The 19,630-nt window shown below is 40.2% G+C and overlaps 1 long non-coding RNA gene across 1 annotated transcript; it reads left to right on the top strand.

Annotated features, from left to right (window-relative positions):
* Positions 1 to 2,839: 2,839 nt before the first annotated feature.
* LOC145529443 (uncharacterized) lies at positions 2,840 to 7,054 on the top strand. The gene is made up of 2 exons (XR_014071234.1): positions 2,840 to 2,922; positions 4,217 to 7,054. It is a non-coding gene; the product is annotated as an uncharacterized LOC145529443 (long non-coding RNA).
* Positions 7,055 to 19,630: the final 12,576 nt, after the last annotated feature.

The raw sequence follows: 19,630 nt of genomic DNA, 5'->3' as shown, positions 1-19,630 counted from the left end.
TCCGCATGAGTTAGAGACCATTTTGCCAATATCATAAATATAACTTACAGGAATGTTCAAGATAAATATTACAGGAAGACAAAGTATTAGTGTTAGTGAAAGTGTTGGTTGCTCAGTCATGTCTGACTCTTTGCAACCCCATGGATTGTAGCCTGCCAGGCTCCTCTGTCCATGGAATTTTCTAGGCAAGAATACTGGAGTGGGTTGGCATTCCCTTCTCCAGGGGATCTTCCTGACCGAACGATCAAACCTGGGTCTCCTGCATTGCAGGAAGATTCTTTACCATCTGAGCCACCAGGGAATCCCTATGAGGCGGGGGGAAAGTGGGGACTACTACTGTTAAAAACTTTTAGTCCAATCAAGGTAAAAATATATCCTGTGGTGGGGGGATGGATAAATTAGGAGTTTGGGATTAACATATGTATATATATATACACACACACACATATATGTATGTATGCGTATATATACACACAGACACACACTCCTATGTATGAAATAGCTAACCAACAAGGACCTACTGTATAGCACAGGAAACTGCTCAATAGTTTGTAATAACCTGTAAGAGAAAAGTATCTGAAAAAGAGTACCTCTGTGTGTGTATGTATATAACTGAATCACTGAGCTATACACCTTAAACTAAAACAACATTATAAATCAACTATACTTCAATTAAAAAATACAACATGTGACATGATAGAGGATTTTTCTCATTGTTTCAGGTGTATTTTCAGTTCAGTTCAGTCACTCAGTCATGTCCGACTCTTCGTGACGCCGTGAACTGCAGCACGCCAGGCCTCCCTGTCCATCACCAACTCCCGGAGTTTACCCAAACTCCTGCCCATTGAGTCAGTGATAGCATCCAACCATCTCATCCTCTGTCATCCCCTTCTCCTACCTTCAATCTTTCCCAGCATCAGGGTCTTTTCCAATGAGTCAGCTCTTCGCATCAGGTGGCCAAAGTATTGGAGTTTCAGCTTCAACATCAGTCCTTCCAATGAACACCCACGACTGATCTCCTTTAGGATGGACTGGTTGGATCTCCTTGCAGTCCAAAGGACTCTCAAGAGTCTTCTCCAACACCACAGTTCAAAAGCATCAATTCTTTGGCGCTCAGCTTTCTTTACAGTCCAACTCTCACATCCATATATGACTACTGGAAAAATCATAGCCTTGACTAGATGGATCTTTGTTGGCAAAGTAATGTCTCTGCTTTTTAATATGCTGTCAGGTGTATTTTCAGTTCAGTTCAGTCGCTCAGTTGTGTCCGACTCTTTGCAACCCCATGAATTGCAGCATGCCAGGCCTCCCTGTCCATCACCAACTCCTGGAGTCTACCCAAACCCATGTCCATCGAGTCCGTGATGCCATCCAACCAACTCATCCTCTGTCATCCCCTTCTCCTCCTGCCCCCAATCCCACCCAGCATTAGGGTCTTTTCCAATGAGTCAACTCTTCGCATGAGGTGGCCAAAGTATTGGAGTTTCAGCTTCAACATCAGTCCTTCCAATGAACACCCAGGATTGATCTCTTTTAGGATGGATTGATTGGATCTCCTTGCAGTCCAAGTATTTTTACATTTGTTCAAATCAATTGGTTGAGACCTGCCAAGTATGAGTAGCTTGTTGTAAGCACAAGTGGGACTAAAGCACTCAATCCCAAGTGGGAAAAAGCAAGAATAAAATAAACTGCCCCCCTTTTGATGAAGAACATATATAGTTGAAAGAGGTACTACAAGAGACATTTGAAGTAAAATCAGTTAGTAGTGTCACATGCCTATGGAGTCTCACTCTGAAAATATCCCTTAAGAGTTCAATGAAGCTGGAACCGCATTCTGAAAACGCAGTTGTAACAGCTGCTCTCTGAGCCTCTTCTGCAGAGAGGAAAGAAAATAAGTTTTAATTAAATTGTATTAATTGGTTTAGCTGATCTGGAAATAGAGAAAGAGCTCTGCTCTAATTTTGTTTGTTGGCTCAAGTCCACTTATCCTTGACATGAGAATAAAGGAATGAAGCAATAAAATGCCTACAAATGCCCTGGTAGAGACTTTTAAACTGTCTAAGGTTAAAGAGTGATGCTATCTCAGAGATGAACTTAAAATTCTGTTGCCAACTCAGAGAAGTCAGAAGTGCAAGCAAGAAAAGAGTGTGATTAAAAACCCTACTTCCTTAAAGCTCTACAAAGCTGCAAAGAAAAGGCAGGCATTCTTCCCATAATAGTGAGCACTTGTTATAAAGAAAAGGAGAAGGCTGTGAAAGCGTCAGGGTATAATGACCTTATTTCAGGCCACTCGGCGTAAATGTTCGTATATAAGGTAACTGGGATTTCTAAGTAATTGAGGCTTTACAGTTTGATGCTGCTCTGTGTAAAATACATTTTATTAATACTTAAAACCATATTTGAATCCATATTCCTGCTTGTGTTTCAGGATTTTTAATCAGTATTATTCTTTAGAGATATTATTTTAAAGATTTAATGCTAATACAACCTACTTTTTTCTTTTGCTTCCAAGTTCCTACAAAGTAAAATTTAAATATAATCACAACTACTAGAAACAATTCTTTAAACAGCAGGATTTTATGACACATAGAAGATCCTCTGTAAGAATAGCTTAAATTTTGTTGTCTAGAAAAAATTTCCTTGAAAGTTGGTATGGAAAAAATATAGATGGGATGATAAGTCTGCTATGGATTAGATATTTGTGTCCTCCCAAAATTCATGTGATGAAGCCTTAACCCCATTATGATGGTATTTGGTGATGGAGCCTTTGTGGGGTAGTTAGGGTTAGATGAGGTCATAGGGTGAGGCCCTCATAATGGTATTGGCGCCCTTATAAAAAGAGACACCATTGAGCTTGTTCCCTTCCCCAAATCCCCCAACCTTCTCCCCACTCTCTCTCTCTCTCCACCATGTGAGGACAAGGTAAGATGGCCAGAAAGAGAGCTCTCAAGCTTTTAACAGAAACCAACCATACTGTCACTCTAGTCTAAAACGTCCAGTCCCCCAAACTGTGAGAAAATAAGTATCTATTGTTTAACCAACACAGTCTATAGTATTTTGTTATGGCAGCCTAAACTGACTACTACAAAGTCAGTGGGGAAAAAATTAACTGACTTCATTTCTAATCAAATGTTTATAGAAATGAGATTATATCTCTGATTTTTGGTTTTAATCCATACTGGGGCTCTGAGAGTTGTCTGATTATTAATCTTCGACTGTTCCTTATCACAATCCTGCATCATCATGCATTTTTCCTACAGTATGACAACCGCTGAAAGCAAACATCTGAATGTCAGTGATGCAAGCAGGCACTAAGTGTATATTTCCTATCTGTCCTGCATGTTAGAACAAACTGTGTCTCCAAAACTCAACTAGAACATCTCTAGAAAGAACTATATTTGCTATTTCCCTTCCACTGGAAGGCCCATGTGTTTGTGCTCCAAGAATTGTAGCCAAACGATTGACAATGAGTTTTTCACCAGGGAGAGGAGTGGTGATGGCCATTGGAGTAGATACAACTCCGGAGAGGGCCCAGTGCTTAACTGGATGGAGAAATTGACTCAGGGTGGGGCTAGGAGTAAGGGAAGAAGGAGGAATTACCACGCAAAAGGGCCAGAGCTTCCTCCCGTTTTCCCTGTCAAGATCCACTCAGCCATTTATCTGAATTTTCTCCCTCCTCTTTGAGCACCTGTCTGACCTTAACACAAACATAATTACACACCTAGTTTCAAAAGCTGAAAATGCCTGGCTTTGGAAAATTCTGACATACAGCACCATACAGAATGCTCACCTGGATGCAACTTTTTACTCCTTTCCCAACTATAATATCTTATTTTCTAATAAGACTGGTTAAAGACTTCAGTGGTCAAGGATGACCATTCCTTGCCCCCTCCAGCACAGTGAATAGTTCCTGGAGGCAGTTCTCAGGTGGGTCCCCAGGAGTGAGGTCCTAGAAATAGAGTTGAGAGTCACCACTCCTGACAGGCTCCTCTGTGCAGCCTCCTCTGATACTATCACATGGTCAACACTAGAACCTTTTAATTCTATCACCTCTTATGGGGTGGAGAAAGAAAGCTTTAGTGTCACAGTATCTCCTTTTCCTTCTTTCCTGAGAGGTAAACCCTCACAGGAAATTGAAGATTTCTCCCAAATATATTTAAAGCAATTACTTCTGTAAGCAAGTTTCTAATTCCAGGATAAATGCTCTTTCTTCCAGATCATTTGATCCTCTGGGAAGGAAGAAGGATGAAAACCCAAATGCTGATATTTCCCCAATGTCCCTTCCTGCTGTGAGCTTGTGCCAATATTCTGTGCTGTGGAGTGATGACACTTGCCCTTTTTCCCTCCTACCCAGGGCCAGGGATCAGCTTCTAAAGGTACAGGAAATATTCCCAAAGTCCCTTAGCATCTCAAATTCATTTTTAATGTGAATGTCCTTTTTAGAGAGACTTTACTGCTATGTTTATCAAAATAATACCTTCATGTGCTAGTTATTTACTGTTGTTGTTTAGTAGCTAAGTTGTGTCTGACTCTTTTGTGACCCCATTGACAATAGCCCACTATTGTCCATAGGATTTTGGACAAATCTGTCTATAGGATTTTCCAGGCAAGACTACTGGAATGGGTTGCTATTTCCTCCTGCAGGGGATCTTCTCAATCCAGGGATCGAATCCGCATCTCCCGCATTGGCAGGCATATTCTTTACAGTGAGCCATGTAGCAAATTACTCCCAAACTTGGCAGCTTAAAATAGCATACATTTATTATCTCAGTTTTGGATGGGTTGGGGGATGGAAATTGGGAATCTGGATACAGCTAGCTGGGTCCCCTGCTTCACATCCTCTAAAGTGAGTGAAGTCGCTCAGTCGTGTCCGACTCTTTGCGACCCCATGGGATGTAGCCCACCAGGCTCCTCCATCCATGGGATTCTCCAGGCAAGAGTACTGGAGTGGGTTGCCATTTCCTTCTCCAGGGGGATGTTCCCGACCCAGGAATCGAACCTGGGTCTCCCGCATTGTAGGCAGATGCTTTATTGTCTGAGCCACCAAATGCCCACTATTTACCGTTAAAATTATGACTCTCCTTGAATGGAATAATCAACACTTAAATCACTATGCTAAATGGTAAAGGTGAACACTCCTCTCTGATTCCTCTAACACTCCTCTAACAAGGCTATAATCAAAGCCTCAGTCCAGGTCTCATCTGAAGACTTGACTGAGCTTTATCCACTGTGAGTCTTAGTGGTGTGGTAGCCTTTGTCTCCTCACAGCATTTTGCCTTGGGTCCCCTGTCCTTTGTGGGCTGCGGACTTTAGTAGTTAGTAGTTTAGCACAAGTGCTCCTCCCAGTTCCTGGTGCAATGGGCTCCTACCATGTGGTAACTTGCTTATCAAAGCACGCAAGTCAAGAAGGTGATGGAGAAAGTTTGCTAAAAAGACAGAAGTTATAATCTTTTGTGATCTTATTATGAAAGTGACAACCCCTCACTTTGGCTATACTGAATTGCTTAGAAGTAAGTCCCACCCACATTTAGGAAGAGTAGATTATCGGAAGCTGTGCATTCCAGATGTAGGAATGCTCAGAGGTCATTTTAGAAGCTGCTTTTCATACCAATCATTAGAGAAAATTTAGAAGATGCAGAAAAATTAGAAGATGATCAGTGTGACCGAAAATCAACCACCCACATTTTTGATACTTCTTGTTGTTCTAGTCTTGGCTTCCATGTAAATAGTTAAATAAAACTTAATGATCATCACAATTTATACCATAAATTCAGCTTTTTAAAAAATGTTATCTCTAAGTTTTATAGTTAATTAACTTTATCTAAATTAAACAATTTACTTCAGTGTATAGATGTTTCTATATTATTACAGCACTCTTTTGCATTAAAGTCCATCAGATTTATTATTATTTCTTTAAACATTCTTTTGATTTTGGAATTTTATCATTATTTCTATTTTATAAATAAGAACACTGAGCATCTTTATGAACTCACTTTTTCCTCTGTAGTTTGGAATTCTCTTCTAACGGATTCTTAGAAGTAGCATATAAAAGTTAGGGTTATGTTAAAAGCATGGGGTAAATATTCAGAGTATTTTCCAATATTCCTACTAGTAAAATAGTATGGTATCAAGTAATAGATGACACTTCAGACAGATCTTTGATGCAAGGGATGTACTAAAAGGGGTAAACTAGGAGAAAGTCAGGGGAGAAAGTCCACTGGAGGGAATGGAGGCAGGTGAGAGTCAGAGTTGAACACAATGACAGTTTGCTTTAGGGAGACTGAGTAGGCAGGGAGAAACGACCACTGAACTAATGAAGAGATAGTGGATGGGAAGCCAACACAGTCATCTTTTGGTGTCTGCAAGGTATTGGGTCCAGGACCCTTGTCAATACCATCTGCAGATGCTCAAGTCCATTATATAAAGTGGCATAGCACAGTCAGCCCTCTGTGAGTTCTGCATTCATGATCCAACCAACCATCAATATGGAGGGCTGACTGTAACATAAGAGAATGGACAAGAGAAAGGATGATAATGGGGAAGGATGAGTAAGTGATCCAGGTAAATACTCAGGGATCAGTCAATATGTCTGACAATCAGCTACTGGTGACAAAGGGGGCCCACTCTGTCACTGGGACAGGTCAGAAGCCTAACTACTAGGTCTAGACAAGGTTAATTTGATGTTGATTAATCTGAAATATTTAGTAGTTAGTAGTTTAGCACAAGTGCTCCTTCAATTTCCCTCAATAACAAAAGAATTGTTCTAACATTTATAATTCAGCTGAGCCTGTTGATGGAATTTAATTAGAGAGTTGCAGAATGGGGGTTTGGGAGCAATCTGAGACTTTTAGCGTCATTTAGGATCACCTTGCTTGATGGGGATAAAGAAGCTGTGAAGTGGGGGAAAAAATGAGTGCTCCAAGGAGTGTGCAAAATTTTATAAATTAGAAGGAGAAAATTATCTAATTATTTAGAAATTTAATTTAGTCATGTTCTTGTGGATATTTTAAAAAATCTTTCATATTGATTTGAGGAACAAGAAAAAAAAAGAAAATATCTACCTGTATATGTTGATTTTGCACAAAATATTATTATGAAATTTGTCCCTGGACCAAAGAAAGGGAAACATTCTATTTAGTGTGTTTAGGGTTCAGATGGAAAGTATGTTTTGACTTAAACTATAGCAAGAATCAAAAATAACTTTATGTATTGGTCAATAAGATCTAGGTACAAGAATAACTCACTTTATTAAATTTAACCTAGACAGCATATTAAAAAGCAGAGACATCACTTTGCCAACCAACATCCGTCTAGTCAAAGCTATGGTTTTTCTAGTAGTCATGTACAGATGTGAGAGTTGGACCATAAACAAGATTGAGCACCAAAGAATTGATGCTTTCAAACTGTGGTGCTGGAGAAGACTCTTGAGAGTTTCTAGGACTGCAAGGAGATCAAACCAGTCAATCCTAAAGGAAACCAACACTGAATATTCATTGGAAGGACTGATGCTGAAGCTGAAGCTCCAATACTTTGTCCACCTGATGGGAAGAACTGACTCATTGGAAAAGACCCTGATGCTGGGAAAGAATGAGGGCACAAGGAGAAGGGGGTGACAGAGGATGAGATGGTTGATGGCATCACCTACTCAATGGACATGGGTTCAAGCAAACTCTGGGAGATAGTGAAGGACAGGGAAGCCTGGTGTGCTACAGCCCAGGGGGTTGCAAAGAGTTGCACATGACTGAGTTACTGAACCACAACAAAATGAAGTAAAGCAATTGTGGCAATAATAATTAGAATTTCACTTCTCTCCAAGTAGATCTTTGGTAGAGAAAATAAAGCACTAAGAGAAGAGCCCCCATGCCTCACTGGAGAGGGATCAGTGATGAGTCAACTTTGCTGAGAGGAACAGGGCAACATGATAAAAGGACTGAGGCTAAGAGTTTGGGATTCCAGCCATGGCATTTGGATGTGCTACAGGGAGACTCAATGCTACTCTTTCATCTCTCCCTGGGACAGGAAATGGGGGAACCGCATAACTGAACTCTGGTCCAAGAAAGGCCAATAATATCACATTCAGAATTCTCCCATTCACCCCACAGAGAAGAATACCAATTCATGGGGTATCCTCCCTTGGACTTTGGATGGGAGAATGAAGGGTAGGTATTTGGTACAATTTCTTTGCTGTTCCCCAAACCCAAATAAGTAGACTTGTTATTGTTTGTAGGGACCTGTAAAGACTGCTCAGCTTGGCAGAAATCTGTTTGTGGGAGGCTGTTAAACAGAAATCTGTTTAAATGGTAGAAGCCTGTGTGGGGGTGGATCAGGAAGAAGTAAATGGAGCATCTATAAAATACTCTTCCTAGTTCAGAGGTCAAGTATACAGCAATTCATATCAGGAACTTGGACTTTACAACAAAGACAAAAGAAAATGGCTACACAAACAAATCTCCTTATGTAAGATAGCTGGATATTGAGAGCAAAAATTGAAGTGTAGGCTGATTATTATTCTAGAATTTTAATAGGATCACCTTTAGTAAAAGTTATTATTTTAGAGCACTTATTACATAATACTGATAGACTGCCTGCTAAGTCACTTCAGTCATGTCAGACTCTTTGCCAACCTATGGACTGTAGCCTGCCAGCCTCTTATGTACATGGGATTCTTCAGGCAAGAATACTGGAGTGGGTTGCCGTGCCCTTCTCCAGGAAAACTTCCTGACCTGGGGATGGAAACCTCATCTCCTGAGTCTCCTGCATTGAGGGTGGATTCTTTATCACCGAGCCCACAGGGAAGTCCAATTTTGACAGCACTAGATAGTAAAAACAATATGTGGAAGGTGGACTAAATGATGTCCAGAGATAATTCACATCTTATAATAGCTTTATTTCTATGCATGAATGAAGAAGAAAGAAATTACACATTAAATTCACAAGTGTAGAAAAAGAATAACTAAGAAAGGTAAGTTACACTGTAGAAAAACATATTTAAAACAAATGGAAACCTTTTAGATAAATGTAAACTATTAAGGTGACTTCTCTCTGAAGCTCCTAACCAGTGCATTAAGAACCACTAGTAATGATGATATGAATGTGAAAAAATGTCCCAAATACCACCGCACTTACATATGCCATGACCTAGAGTCATTTTCTGTCTTACTTCTAGTATGTGGTCTTCTTTAGGAGAGATTCTGTATCATAAGGTATCCCTAATGTCAAATGTAGTGCCACGATGCTTAATAAAATTTGATTAAATGAACATTTTCATAAATAATCTCTAATGCTATATGTTATTCAAACTACATATATTTCTGACCCAGTTTGTCAGATAAATATTTTGTCAAATTTAATCCCTATTAGGAGCTTTTCTCGGAGAAGGCAATGGCACCCCACTCCAGTACTCTTGCCTAGAAAATCCCATGGATGGAGGAGCCTGGTAGGCTACAGTCCATGGGGTCGCTAAGAGTCGGACACGACTGAGCGACTTCACTTTCACTTTTCCCTTTCTGCACTGGAGAAGGAAATGGCAACCCACTCCAGTGTTCTTGCCTGGAGAATCCCGGGGATGGCAGAGCCTGGTGGGCTGCCGTCTATGGGGTCGCACAGAGTCGGACACGACTGAAGCGACTTAGCAGCAGCAGTAGCAGCAGGAGCTTTTCTCAGTCTTCACTTTTTGGCACAGAATTCTCAAAATCTAAATGAGAAAAGCATCCTCTTCGTGGCTTGAGAACAATTGCTTTGCACCTTTCCTAATATCTAAGCTTGACTAATTCTCACATGTATCTCAGAGATATGAATAACATCTTCATGCAATTCATCTAAGGCACAGAAGATAGGTATCGTTATTTCTGTTTTAATGACAGATTTTGAGGTTAAGGTGACTCATGAACAGCTGAGCAGCCAGTCAGTAGGAGAAACCAAAATAGAACGGAAACGCCTCCACTGCCAGCCCCACGCTCCAACCTCCAGAGCACCCTCCTCAGGGGATTGGAGCGTGATGCGCCTGGGAGGGAGCCGTGCAGCCTTCCTTCAAGTTGGTGAGCTGCAGCAGGAAGGGCTGGCTGTCCCCCACAAAGAAGCACAACTCACACTCCATCTAGCAGATAAAATTGGAAGACAAGATGAACTCAGAAAAGTGAGCCCTTGAAACACGGAGCTCGTTTTATTTGGAGGAAAATGATTCATTCACTTCTAACTGAGTAATTTTCAAAAATCACCATCCAAGTCGTCTAAACAGAATAATTTTTACATCCCAGAGAATGCCACCGTAAAAGGCCAATGACCTTATCTGTTATGCCTAGCCTGCTTTACTGTCTGTCAGAAGAAAAATATTTTATCAGATGGGTTTCTCTGATTCTTTTTATGTACACAATAAAAAAATACTAAGGCATGCTTCCATTGCAGGTTACATAGAATTAAATCACTTTTAAAAAATCAGTGATGGAATATAGCAGGTGTCATTCTTTGATTTGCAAACAAATTATTCTTGGAATTCTTAAGGAGCTTAAGAATGTTCTTAGAATACTTAAGGAGCTTAAAGGTAATTTAAAAAATGTTTAAAAAATATTAACAGTCATCCTGTGTCCACAAGCAAAATGGCCCTGAATGGATGAATTAAAAATTACATCTGTAATGTGTTTGATAAGGTTAAGATGCACCTCTCCCTTCACCATCCAATTCAAATAATCCTGTTATCCAATGCAAATACGAGCTTCCAGTAACCCGTCAGTCCTTTCCCTATACCTCTGTAACTGGAGGCATGCACGTCTATCATACTTACTGAGGCTGCTTTCATAATTTCAGTGGGCAGGGTCCTAAGAGAAATTTTAAAACTTTTCCTCTCCACTGAGTTCTTTTTTTTTTTTTTTTGCCATAGTACTATAGCTTACAGCAACCCACATCTCACAAAGAGGAGGAAAAGATGGTTACTAAAACTTACGCTTAATTCACCAGAGAATTTCTAATACTATTACTGCCCATCCCATACTCAAATTATTATTGAATCATTCCCCACAGCCTTACATCATTGGTCCTACTTGCTCGCTTTTCTCTGCTCTACGCTACTGCCTGTGGCTTTGTTTAGAATCATTCATTTCTCCTCTGAAGTTAAACTTCTAGAATTTAGGTTCTCCAAGGTCTGACTATCCCAGCTCCTCTGAAAAAACAAGCATGAATGCAAAGCAGTCAAGCCATTGGGTATAAAAAGAGGAGGCTGTGAAAGAGATAAACAAAGTAAACCAGGCACGCGAAACTCACACTTGGCCATAAGGAACAGCCTGAGTCTGATAGAAGGACTTCAGCCAAAACAGAAGGTTCTTGTGGTGAGGCGGCTGATACGGTCAGGCTGGAAAAACCTCTCCACTTCTTCCTGTGGGCACCTGAATTCCACAGGCTTGCAAATGGCAAAGTCACTGAATAACGATTCCTTAGAGTTTTCTGTGTGCTCGTTGGAGGCCTTGAACATGGTATGTGGCTCAGAACATGATGATTTCAGTTCCTTGAGCAAACTCAGATAAAACAGGAGGGGGGAGGGAAATATTTCCCTGCTTATCCTGGACACTGTCCCATGAAAGCGAGGCAGCACAGTCAAGGAAAGTTTTCTGAGGAGTGTTAGTAAAATGTGACACTATTCCAGTGTAATCTAGCTAGTAGGAGGTTCAATGGCCGCCAGTGGCTTCACACACCGTCTGTTTGATGTGGACAAGCTAAGGAGCCATGAAGACACACATTGCCTTACTCATTGGATAAATCCAATGGAAAAATTATATTTGGCCAATGAGTCCCTTTGAAATACCCTGTATCTACACAAAATTTGATAGTGATTTACTTCTCCCTTGAAGCTATGAATACAGTATGGACCCTGAGAAATCTTCATAAGTTTAGTAAGATTAAGGCTAGAGCTGAGAGAAGTTGGCTATATCTTGAGTAACTCCACTGCAGGAAAAGGATTCTTGGGGCCCTTCTTTTACTTTGTAATTTTGCCCTGCACAGTTTTGCCTAACCTAAGATTTTGCACAACTAACAGTACTGGCTGTGTACTCTCACTTCTGCCCACTGAAATGGGGACTTTGATGAAGTGTCAAACACATGCCAATGTTAGACAGAAGCTGACCTTCAGGATGAAATGTTCACTGGAAAATAAAACTGGAAATGTTTACCATGGTATCCATAATCCCCCTGAGAGGATCTAGGATGAGTCTCAGCAGATCTCAGATCTTATATGCCAAGCGATAGCATAATATTCACAAACAGGTGCAGGACCCCAACCTGTTAAGACTCGGCATCTAGAATCTTATTTCATTTTCACCTTTTCTTGTTTGTTTTTTGAACAAACTGTACAGAACTGTACAAAAAAAGATCTTCATGACTCAGATAATCATGATGGTGTGATCACTCACACTCACCTAGAGCCAGACATCCTGGAATGCGAAGTCAAGAGGGCCTTAGGAAGCATCCCTACGAACAAAGCTAGAGGAGGTGATGGAATTCCAGTTGAGCTATTTCAAATCCTAAAAGATGATGCTATGAAAGTGCTGCACTCAATTTGTCAGCAAATTTGGAAAACTCAATAGTGGCCATAAGACTGGAAAATGTCAGTTTTCATTACAATCCCAAGGAAAGGCAATGCCATAGAATGTTCAAACTACTGGACAATTGCACTTATCTCACACGCTAGCAAAGTAATGTTCAAAATTCTCCAAGCCAGGCTTCAACAGTATGTTAACTATGAACTCCCAGATGTTCATGTTGGATATAGAAAAGGCAGAGGATCCAGGGATCAAATTGCCAACATCCGTTGGATCATAGAAAAAGCAAGAGAGTTACAGAAAAACATCTACTTCTGCTTTATTGATTGAAGTAAATCATTTGACTGTGTAGATCACAACAAACTGTGGAAAATTCTTCAAGAGATGGGAATACCAGACCACCTGACTTGCCTCCTGAGAAATCTGTATGCAGGTCAAGAAGCAACAGTTAGAACCGGACAGGGAACAGCAGACTGGTTCCAAATAGGGAAAGGAGTACGTCAAGGCTGTATATTGTCACCCTGCTTATTTAACTTATATGCAGAGTACATCCTGTGAAATGCCAGGCTGGATGAAGCACAAGCTGGAATCAAGATTGCTGGGAGAAATATCAATAACCTTAGATACGCAAATGACACCACCCTTATGGCAGAAAGCGAAGAAGAACTAAAGAGCCTCTTGATGAAAGTGAAAATGGAGACTGAAAAAGCTGGCTTAAAACTCAACATTCAAAAAACTAAGATCATGGCATCCGGTCCCATCACTTCATGGCAAATAGATGGGGAAACAGTGACAGACGTTATTTTGGGGGGCTCCAAAACCACTGCAGATGGTGACTGCAGCCATGAAATTAAAAGACACTTGCTCCTTGAAAGAAAAGCTATGACCAACTTAGACAGCATATTAAAAAGCAGAAACATTACTTTGCCAACAAAGGTCCATCTAGTCAAAGCTATGGTTTTCCCAGTGGTCATGTATGGATGTGAGAGTTGGACTATAAAAAAGCTGAGTGCTGAAGAATTGATGTTTTTGAACTGTGGTTTTGGGGAAGACTCTTGAGAGTCCCTTGGACAGCAAGGAAATCCAACCAGTCAATCCTAAAGGAAATCAGTCCTGAATATTCATTGGAAGGACTGATGCTGAAGCTGAAGCTCCAACACTTTGGCCATCTTATGCAAAGAACTGTCTCCTTGGAAAAGACCCTGATGCTGGGAAAGATTGAACGCAGAAGGAGAAGGGGACGACAGAGGATGAGATGGTTGGATGGCATCACCAACTTGATGGACATGAGTTTGAGTAAGCTCCAGGAGTTGGTAATAGACAGGGAAATCTGGTGTGCTACAGTCCATGGGGTTGCAAAGAGTCGGACATGACTAAGTGACTGAAGCAGGTGTGATGGGAGGCTCCATAGATGACCTCAGACTGCAACCCTCCAAAAGGTGTATGTCACTCGTGAATATGTGGTTAGCTGAGTTATTCTGGAAGGAGGTACTTTTATCAGAGAAATCCATTGCACCCCCTACCAAAAGTAAAAGAGATACACTTTAAACATTTGAAATAGAAAGTGCACACCTTAGGAAAAAATGCCGCTTCTTAAAGAAATTGAAAACCAATTTGTTTCACTGGTTGGGGGAGGAGGAATGGAGAGAGGACAGGAAGAGAAAAGAGAGAGAGAGATTTCTGAAAGAAGGAAGCAGCATTTCCACAGCAAAATCTAAATTAGACTCAGTAAAGCAGGAAGGACTGATTGAATCTGCTTGTTCTCTCTTCCCGTAATCATTTTAGGGGAGGGTATGGTTTATAAGAATAAGCATCAGCTCTGATGAAGCAAATGAGATGAATGAGAAAGCCATATTTCATCTAAACACAGCAAATCAATGTTATCTCTCCTTACCCTCTCGTTGAAGACGCCTGCCACATGAATGATTCATGGTGAACCATCCACTCCGCACAGTCACTCTGCAAGAACACCAAGGGTTTGCTTACACATAATTACTCAGAACTGAGTAGGAGGAAATCCCTGTCTCGGATCATGAGAGATAATGGGATTCCAACTAAGGATGCCTTGGCAAAGTAGAAGGACTTTCCCTTGGACCTTTGAAATCCTTAATGAGTTGAATCATGTCAAGTAACAAAATAAACAAGGATGAGAAACATCAGTTGGGTTTGGTCCAAAGTCTAGCCTCTTTAAGGCCGGGCTTTCCCCATCACTGCTTACACATTACAGTTTTCTATCAGCCAAACCTGAGGTTTCATTCCATTTTTTTTTTCTTAAATCAGATTTCAAAAGCCAGGCACTAACTGATGGTAATTAGTAGGCATTGGTTGAAGTTTATTCTTACTGTTCTTTCCAGGCATGCATAATTTTGGGGAAGAGAAAAGAAAATCCAATTATCCCCAAATCCAGCCAGTGTGGCTCATCTGCTCTTGTGTTAGATCCTTAGAAATAGTTCTAAACAATTGAAAGGAAGACATATGGCATTTGAGAGCAGCGTCTTGTAACTTCATTTATAATATTAAGGGAAAAAATCCAGGCTTGTGATCACTTCCATCCCTCTTTATGAAAATCTGACACAAGAAATATCAGTCCTATAAAACCTGGGATGTATAGGCTTGTTCATATCATAAGGAATTTATTGGTGATTTTATTATTTTATTTCTAAGTTCCCTCTTACATTTAAAAGGATTTCCTTAAAAATGCTTAACTTGAAATTTTCCAGGACCACATATACAATATAAACTAGAAACATCTGATATAATGGTGAAGGACTCAGATTTTTCATATCTGAGGATATGGAAGGTAGGAACTTCTATTCAACTTTGCAAAGGTTGCATCTATGACAAAAGAATCAGTAAATGAAATAATCTCACTAATGAAATTCCTCCTTGAAATGTTGGGTAGTTTTGAAAAATTCATTAATCTTTCAGTACCCGCAAAGGCTTTAGTATTAATAAAGTAAATATTAAATAAAATTGTGGTAATAAAATATGCTCTTTATCATTTGGATTAACATAGTTTAGGTCATATTTTTATTCTACCCATATTTATCTCTAAGGAATAAATATGGCATGGAAGGCAAACAATATCCAAACTGCTATTTTTTTAAAATCAATTTTTGCTCCAGAAAATTTTCTTATTACAAATAATGAAAACTGAAAAAGGAAAACTAATTGAGAAAAATCAAGTTTACATTTTTAAATGAGCCTGTATTGAATGCTTGTGATAAAACCATTACTTCAAGGTTGATTTAGGTGTATAATTAATCTTCATCACCCCTGGTTTCTGAATAGACATATTGTTGGGTTCAAGTGACTTCAGGTCACAGACAAGCAGAAGGACAATCCCAAGATGGCTCTCTTTAGCTCCAGGGAATTTTTTTTTTTTTTACTAAATTAGTGACATTGATTATGGACAGAATTCACTTGCCATAAAAACTTTTTTTCTTGTCTGAATAATAATTTGATAATACCATATTTCTGTTAAAGGACTTCTAAAAGATTCTGCTAAAGGTGAATAGGTCACAACCTCTGTTTTGAGGAACTCACAGTTTAGGGTCGAAGGGTGACATGTCAACATATATGTGAGATAATGCAATGTAGTAAGGGCATTTGAGATTTTATTAAAGATTTATTTAAGGGACTAGCATAACCAGAAGAGGCAAAAGTTGACTGGAGCACTGACAGGTAGTTAAGAGTCTGCCATTAGAATCTGAATTTTGTCTGGTGAATTTATTCATGTATATTGCATGAGTGCATACTCAGTCGCTTCTGTCGTGTCCAACTCTTTGTGACCCCATGGACTATAGCCCACTAGGCTCCTCAGACCATGGGATTCTCTAGGCAAGAAATACTGGAGTGAGTTGCCATTTCCTTCTCCAGGGGATCTTCCTGACCCAGGGGTCGAACCTGCGTCTCCTGCATTGCAGGTAAGTTCTTTACCACTGAGCCACTGGGGAAGCCCCATTCATGTATATTACAGGTTTCAGAAATAACTATCAAATGAAAAACTAAGAAGATGCTATGCTATTTTTCTCCCCCGACACATTTCTCTTCCAAGTTTTTACAATAGTCTTATGAAGTTCCTAATATTACTGGCACTTTATAAATAAAAATATGGGTCCAAAGGAAGTTAATCCAGTAAGCAGAAGATCTGAAACCATATTCATTCTTCTCACTCTAAGGCCTGTGTTCTTTCTACTCTACCTTCCTAGTCCCTCACCTTCCTTTTTTTTTTTTTGATTTTTATTTATTTTTATTTGAAGGATAATTGCCTTACAATATTGTGTTGGTTTCTGCCATACATCAACATGAATCAGCCATCTTTTTGAACTTCCTGACTGCTTTTATCACAGGGTGAACTCAGAGGAGATACCCGACAATTACTGATTGATAAAGAGAGGCATATATAGATTTGACACCAAAATTTTAACACAGATTTTCCAAACACCTCAACAGCCTCTAAACTGGTCCTTTATCCCTCTTCAATACTTCCTCAATCAGGGCTAAATTGCTTGCTTGTATGAAAACAGAAGCACATAAACTTTCAGCAGCCAAGAGTGGCCCGTCTTGAAGACTCTTGTTCCAGAGCTCTTGTTGGAGGAGTGTTAAAGGAGAGGAGCATCCATAGCTCTGTAGAAACGTCTCAGAAGCCACTTATCTCTTAGACAAATACTCCCCATGACTCTGCAAGTTTTCTCTGCCACCCCAGCATGGGGTGTGGGGATCTCATTTCCTACCTGCTTACTTTAAGAGGTTCCAGGTCACCTAATTTCCATGACTGCGTTCATGTGTCTGTTGAATTACTCCTTTCCAGAAGGAACGGAAAACCTTTAATTCACAGTCAGGGTTTCCTGGTCTTTGTACTTCAACAAGTACCTACAGATAGTTGATGGGCAAAAAGTGGGGTTGTGACTGGGGAGAACTGCTCTGCCTGGAATTCTTGCTTCCCTTTCAGAGAAATTCCTAGAACACGCCATTGACCCTTTGTGCTCAGGATGATGAAAGACATTCCTGGATGGGATGATGTGTTTTCCACAATGTGTTCTCAGATGCTTTCCATGAATGACTCAGGCGAGGGTAAGCTGCTTAGAATTCTAGGGCAGAGGAAGGGAGAGAGCAGTGGTGTGCTCAGGCACAAGTGTTCCCCTTCTGAGCAAGCTGAGTAATGCTGTGCTGAAGGTGACTCCTCCAGGGAGAAGCTAGGGAGTAGGAGTCAAGCTCTCTGAATTTAATTGCTAACAAACAAAACAAATTTGGGCTGGCGATTTAACTTCTTTGGGGCTCATTTTCTAATCTGTGAAGCAGGAAAGCGAATGCTTTTTTGGCCCATTTGCCGTGATGGGAAAGGTCATGTGCAAAAACCAGGTTGACCAGAATTTATGGACTGTTTGACAAAAGAAGGGTGGCTGAAAATACTCACAGTCATTAGGAAAGGTGCCTGAAGGCAAAAGAGATTGTTCAACCCATGTTTAGTGTCTGGTCCTAAGTATGTGGTTGGTAGTAAACAGATGTGCTATTTGCCCTTAAGGGCCTATGTGGTAATTTAGGAGACAGACACTGAAAAATTAATTGTGCATTTAATCATACAATTAAAATTGTGATGTGTACCACAAAGAGTATTATGGTATTAATGTATGAGAACAGAAGAAGACTTACTCTAGCCTCATGAAAGGGTCCTGTATGGGAACAACATTTAAGTTGAATTATTAAAGATGAAAGGTAAAGAGGGAAAGTGGCAGGAGGTGGAGATGCTTTTTAGAAAGAGGCACTGGATATGCAAAGGTTTGTGAGACAGGAAACACATAGCAAGAATACAGAATTGAAAGCAGGCCTATGGGGCAAGAACCAAAAGAACAAGAGACAGGAGAGGGGCACCAGATAAGGCTGAGAGCTAGGTGGACACCAGCCCAAACAGGGCCTCGTGGGTCAAGTAAAACTTTGGAATGTTTGTCTTTAGAAAAATAGGAAGCCTTTACAATGCATTGGTCAGAAAAAACAACTGCAAACCATATATCTGACAAAGGATTAATTTCCAAAATATATAAGGAACTCCTACAGCTCAATAGTAAAAAATAAAAAAGAATAATCCAATTAAAAAATAGACTTGAACAGATCTTTCCCCAAATGAAGACAAACACATGACCAACAGGTGTATGAAAAACTGCTCAATGTCACTGATGATCAGGGAAATGCAAATCAATACCACAGTGAGGTATCATTTCATATGTGTTAGGATGGCAATTATTATGAAGAAAAAAAGAGCAAGTGATGGTGAGGATGTGAAGAAACTGGAACACTTGCATTCTATTGTTGAGAATGCAAAATAGTGCAGCCACTATGCAAAACATTATCAACGTTTCCCAGAAAAATTAAAAATAGAATTACCATATGATCCAGCAATCCCAGTTCTGGGTATTAATTGAAAAGAGCTGAAATTAAGATCTCCAGGAGATACTAGCCCTCTAACGTTCACTGCAGCACTATTCATGATAGTCAAGATGTGGAAGCAACCTAATTGTCCAACTATGGATGAATGGTTAAAGAAAATGTGGTATATACATACAATAGAATGTTGCTCAGCCTTATAAGACAAGAAAGTCTTGTAATACGTGGCAACTTGGACAAATCTTGATGACATTATGCTAAAGTGACACAAGCTGGTCACAGAAGGACAAATACCATATGATTCCACTTACATAAGGAATTTAAGATAGTCAAACATATAGGAGTAGAAAGCATGGTGGTTAACAGGGGGTAGGGAGAGGAGAAAACGGGAAGGTGTTGTTCAGTGGGTATAGAGCTCAGTTACACAAGATGAACAAAGCCTAGGGGTCTGCTGTAGAGCAGTGTGCATGTGACTAACAGTACTCTATTGTACACTTAAAAATCTGGCAAGAAGGTAGAACTCATGTTAAATGTTCTTGTGTGCATGTGTGTTAAGTCACTTCACTCATGTCTGATTCTTTATGACCCTATGGTTGTAGCCTGCCAGGCTCCTCTGTCCATGGGATTTTCCAGGCAGGAATACTGGAGTGGGTCACCATGCCCTCCTCCAGGGAGTCTTCCCGACCAGGGATCGAACCCACACCTCTTATGTCTACCGC

Source organism: Giraffa tippelskirchi, chromosome 12, assembly GCF_054371585.1.
Source record: "Giraffa tippelskirchi isolate mGirTip1 chromosome 12, T2T-mGirTip1v1.2.pri, whole genome shotgun sequence".
NCBI classification, from domain to species: Eukaryota; Metazoa; Chordata; class Mammalia; order Artiodactyla; family Giraffidae; genus Giraffa; species Giraffa tippelskirchi.
The sequence above is the reverse complement of the archived record's forward strand: the minus strand, read 5'-3'. Positions and strand labels throughout refer to the sequence as shown.